The sequence below is a fragment of the Aotus nancymaae genome, unplaced genomic scaffold (genome assembly GCF_030222135.1).
Source record: "Aotus nancymaae isolate 86718 unplaced genomic scaffold, 86718_ANA_hifiasm-v0.15.2.pri h1tg000057l, whole genome shotgun sequence".
NCBI classification, from domain to species: Eukaryota; Metazoa; Chordata; class Mammalia; order Primates; family Aotidae; genus Aotus; species Aotus nancymaae.
In genome coordinates, this window is record NW_026988471.1 from 6,087,323 (window position 1) to 6,093,368 (window position 6,046).

Consider the following 6,046-nt stretch of genomic DNA (forward strand, 5'->3'; position numbering starts at 1 on the left):
CATCTCTGCCAGTACGGAGTCCTTCTTCTTTACAATGACCCCAAGTGACCTCTGCAGAGCAGAGTCTGAAACACTAGATTTGATGGCATCTCTTCATTTTTCTCATGAGAAAATAGACTCATAGGAGGGTCTATTTTGCAGGAGCCCATACTGACTTTTAGCACTGGCTTGCCTCTCCAGCAGTCTCTGGATTCCTATCCCCAGGCTTTTTCTGCTGTCCTCTCTCACCCAGAAGAGATTTAGCAAGAGGCAGCCCACTCACCAGGTCAACTACTGCCCACTCGGGCAGACCCTTCAGGTCCCCTTTTTCTCCTCAGTCTCACTTGCCTCTTGCCGAGCTGTGTTTTAGTGTGTGTCAATTTACATTTAGATGGAGAGCACGGTCCATTTGCTAAGGTACATTTCGGTAAGTGACAAATTCCAGAATGGCAGTGCATTAGTTACAACCAATTAGGAGGAAATTATCACTGTAAAGTGCCCGTATCTACCACACCGGGACAGAAGCCAACATGTAACATTTATGAGTCTTACCTCATCAGGCTCAGTAGATGGTGAAGAGGTTTAAATCCAATTCAGAAAAATATTTAATGTAAAGACTGAAGCTTTAGGACTATAAATCCCAGTTAGTGGACTGAAAAGAGGTTACTCCACGTATCCATGCATCATCCAACCCCTCCTCCCACCTTCACTGGCAGGAACAAGGACCAGAAAACCTCAGCGTTCTGAAGACACACAACTTATGTTCAGGTCTTGCTTCTGTGAAACCACTTTTAAGATGTGTGATCTCATGATCATCCTTTCTCTTACATATAAAGTAGGAATAAAAGTGCACACCTTGCAGGGTTGTGGGATCTAAAACGGGTAAAGTTTCTAGAAAGTTTTCTCAGCACATGGTAACTTTTCACTGAATAGCAACGGTTATCTTTATGCTAGCCTATATGTTAGGGATGCTGCTTAATACAAATTAAAGCAAGTACGTGTCAGGGATACTGCTCAATACAAATTAAAGCCAATATGTGTCACTGCAGCAAGTATTTAGCGCCATGTACTTGACAAACATGTTCCTGCAGCTTCAGTAGATTGCAAATGCAAAGTGCAGCTCTTGCCATCAAAATGACTCACCGGAGGTAGGAGAAGAAAACAATTAACATATATTTTAACACTAAACTGATTTCAGATGGATTACAAAGTAGAAGTATAAAGTAAAATCGTGAACGAGAAGAAAATTAAGACGTAAAATGTATCTTGCAATTGGGAAAACTTTCTAAACAAAGCATGAAAGTCAGAAGTCATTCATTAGGGAAAAGGTTAATACATTTCAATACTTAAAAAAATATAACACTTCTTCAGAAAAAAAAATAATAACATAAAGCCACACTTGGAAAATGTGTACGATGCATAAGACACAGGACCTATATGTAAATATATAAAGAAATCTCTACAAATCGATATTCTAGAAGGACAGTGACCCAGAAGGGTGATCAGCAGAGTATATGAGGAGACAGAAGACATACAAAAGGCTTAGAAATAGAAACTAACGTACAGACTCATCTAAGTTAAACAATACTAATTAAAACAGTGCTATGGGATTGTTCACTTATATGATTCACAAAAATTAAAACAGAACACTTTACACGGCTGGTGTGACTAAGTTAATGTAAGTTTTTTTGGACGCCAAGGTGATCAATTGTGAACAAATTAAAATTAAAAATGAGTAAAGTGAATGTATTCTTTGACTCAGTGCTTGCTTTATCATGCATTTATTCTACAGATATGCTCATAGGGATACACAAATACATGTGTGCACACACAGGCACACATACGCACATGCTGGTGTTCATTGGAACCATTGATGGTTCTGCCTAATAGCTGGAAGCAGCAGTCAAGAATCCACTCAGTAAATTCAGACTGAGTTATACAATGAAACACTACACAGATGTCAAAACAGGTGAAGTAGCTATATTTTCATCTGAAGGGAAAAAACCCAAATGCATATATTTTCAAAGCTATATTTTTAAGTGAAAAATAAGGTATAGAAAAATTTGCACTGTAAGCTGCCGTGTGCTTCAGTAATAAACTAAAAATAGAATTGCGTCGTGACTTCACTCATTGCCATTTTCTGTAAGCGCAGGCAAGGAACAGTGCCTATCAGCCCCAGGAATGGGGACTCAACGTTCAGGCAGAGGGAGGCTCACTATTCACCACACGCTTTTTACACTGTCTTCATTTTTAGCCTGTAGATGCATTATTGCACAAGACAACACAACATTTCTAAAAGCATGAATAGACGTGAAACAAAGGTCAACAAAAGTCAGACTGCGGCAGATTCAGTCCCCTGCACACTGGGCGGGAGGGAGGCTGAGTGGGCCCAGGGGACTGAAGAAGAGTCCATTTCAGAAGCCAAAAGTGATCAGGGACTCGAAAAAACATGAGGCAGGAGTGGGAGAAGCCGGGCAGCCCAGGTGGGGATGCGGGGACAGTGAGAGGCACAGGCCTGACAGGCGAGACCCTGAACGTCCCTGGTGAGCAGAGGAGCCCAGGCAGCGGGAAGCCTGGTTGGCTGAGTGGGGAGAGTGCAAGTCACAGAGAGAAATAAAGAAAAGGCCCCTGGGGGAGTGGCGAGGCAGCCAGGCTGTTTCTAGGATTGCTCCCTGTATTAGTCGGGGTTCTCTAGAGGGACAGAACTCATAGGATACACATATATGTAAAGGGAAGTTTATTAAGGAGAATTGACTCACATGATCACAGGGTGAGGTCCCACAGCAAGTCGTCTGCAAGCTGACGAGCAAGGAAGCCAGTCTGGGCCCCAAGATGGACAACCTGGAGTCCGATGTTCAAGAACAGGAAGTATCCAGTACGGGAGAAAGATGGGGGCCAAAAGACTCAGCCAGTCTAGTCTTTCCACGTTCTTCTGCCTGCTTTTATTCTGGCTGCGCAGGCAGCTGATTAGATGGTACTCACTCAGATTAAGGGTGGGTTGGCCTCTCCCAGTCTATTGATTCAAATGTGAATCTTCTTTGGCAACACCCTCACAGACACACCCAGAACAATACTTTGCACCCTTCAATCTCATCAGGTTGACACTCACTATTAACTGTCACACCCCAGGAGCTGAGAAGAGAGTGGATGGCTTGGTGGGTCCTGGCTACAGCTACAAGACTGATGTCACTGAGAAGGCAGCAGAAGGGAGAGAGAGTGAAAGGCAAACCCAAGGGTCATTCCAGAGGGAGATGATCAGGATGGCGAGGACTCGGATTCACAATGGATTGTGAGAGCCCAGGAACCGAGGGACCGTGGACACAGGGACTAAGGCCTCGGGAGAACCAGGTCCAGAGACTAGACGGGGAGACGACATCAGATGTGTCAGAGCGGGGCTGGAAGCGGCCAGCAGTGCTGAGGAAACAGTTGTGCAGCAGCAGTTGGAGGAAGCATGGGTGCTCTCAACTAGAGAAAAGAGAAAGTCTCAGAACCACAGGAGCTGCCTCCAGAAGTCACCCAGGAGAGGGAAACCACAGTTTTCCCCATGCCCCTCCAGAGAGGTGATTGGAACCGGGGAGGGGAGAGAGGCCAGAGCGTCCACAGCGTGAGCTCCAGGCTCCTGGAGGTAAACTGGGAAGGCTTAGGGGCCACCTCGAGGTGGACTGTGGCAGAGGAAATACCAGCTCCCATGGGACAGAAAGGCACAGGGCAGGAGGCACGTCCGCAGTTCCTTCTTGACCTGGGCTCCTGGGAGCCTGAGAGAAGGCAGGGCTGACAGAACAGTTTGGAGCCACTCAGCAGAGGTGACCAGAAGCACCAGGAGAGAAGCTGGGTCCTTGAGGCTTGGGGAGCCCAGAGCCAGCCCGCCTACCCTCTCAGCTCCAGAGGAAAGGGAGCCCATAGCCAAGCCCTCCCTCTTCCCTCAGCTCCTGCAGGCCTCGAGGAGCTAAAATATATCCTTCGTGGGCTCCCTGTGTAGCTAGACCCCGACTTTTCCCTTCCACACGCACAGGCACATCCACCGTAACTAATGCAGGGGGATTTCAGATGTGAAATCTGTCTTAAGAGAAGGAAGAACAAGAGACAAGTGAAATCAAAATGCAGTTTGATTTAAGGGATTAGAACAAGACTTTTCTATACTGGTTGAAAACTCAGCTCATAAAATTATAGTCACTGGATGTGAGAGCTGAGAGGGAACTTACAAATCTTTTATTGAAAGGCGGTGGAGTGTAGAGTTTAAAAGCGTGGCTTTGAACACCACCAGCAAGTTACTTAACCTCCTTCCATCTCAGCTTCCTGATCAGTAAGGCCAGGGGGAAGAGCATTACCTACCTTGCAGGGTTGCCCTCATGGTTAAACACGCTGCTATTTGTCATGTGCTTAGAACTATGCCTAGCAGGAATTAAGAGCTATAGAAATATAGCTTCTATTAACACACTTTTCCATCATTCCTTCTACAAATGAGAAAATAGCAGAGGAGTGCAGTAAACCAGTTTCTTCACATTTATTGAGCGAGCTAATGACCTGCCTGGTCCTGGAACCCTGGGCTCCAGAGTTTCCCCTGTAGGGGAGAACAGGTCCCCACAAAAGATGAAGCCAGGGCCCCCACCCTATCCCACCCAGAGCCATCACTGCCTGGTCTCATGCTAGTGTCTCTTTCTTAAGAAGTTCCACCAGACAAACAGAGGAAGCTGCCCTGTCTCTAAGTCTAGCCTGCCGTGGCTGTCGATAGTACTTGTAGCCCGTATGCATCTCCAAACTGGTCCCACTGCTGGGATTTGGAGATTTTTTTTTTTTGGCAAAAGGTTAAGAGACCAGAATGTCAAGTTATCTCTAACCTCTCACCCAGAGTGGAGAATATTCCCAAGGTAGTACCCTCTGACTGCACCAAATTCCACCAAAGCCGCGCATCACAGCTTAGTTAACATCTCCCTATTGTTAAGCAATTTGCTTTATTCAAAATTTTGCTCTCATAAGTAAGGCTGGGATAAATATTTTTGGTTTATTTACTTTTATTGCAGTTCTAATTATGTCTTTGGGGAGTACAATTTTGATGTCAAAAGGTAAATTTTTAAAATTCCTGATGTATTTTCCCAAGCGGCCTTCCATAAGATTTGTAACTTTTTACGTTCCCATGGCAGGGGTTGCTGTCTCACTGACTCTTCTCAGCAAGCAAACATGATGTTTCCTATAAACGTTTGTGATTTTGATGAATGGAAAGTATATCCTGTTATTTTTAAGTCAGTAGAATTCCAGTAGTTTTCTTCCCATCAAATACCATTTAACTTTTCATCAAGGAAGGAAGGAAGGAAGGAAAGAAGGAAGAAAGGAAGGAAAGAAGGAAGGAAGGGAGGGAGGGAGTGAAAGGAAGGAGAGAGGTAGAAAAGACAGGTAATATATCTTCCATTCAACTACTTCATGGGCTTGTTGCTACAACAAAATGAGATAATATATTTTAAATGTTAAAGAGTGCTACATAAATGTCAAGTAGGAAAAAAAATGAATTCCACAGTACTGACTCCAGTGAGCACTTATGAATCCTATTAATTAAAAAGGCTTGGACAACTTCATGACATTTAACTGCACTATAGATAATTCACGTATATGGTCCCTGAGAATCTGAGCTGTTCTGGGAAATATGGTAAAAATGTGCAATATCTGCCAGGAAGACTGCAGTCTTTTGAGAGAAACTACTTTAAGCCAAAAGCATGCTTGGTCTGGGTCTTCGAGAGCAGGCAGGGTGAGGTTCATGTTGCACAGCACACACCAGCTCGGCCACTTCCTGATGCTCAGACAGGGCTTTTCTTCAAGGGATGGGGTTTACGTTCATGCCATTGCACTTCCCTGTTCTCAGGGAACCCAGCTGGATCTGCAGCAGCTAGCTCCTCACATTTAGGGTTCAGAATGGGCTCTTTAAATGTTTTGTTGACACTGTAATTAATTGTGCTAATGTTGCTGCTTTAACTCTGCCAACCCCGTGGCTGGCTTTGTCACTTCCATCAGGTACTCAAACATCTCCAGCAAAGGAGCTTTCTCCCACCACCCAATAAAAAATCTCAACCCTGTC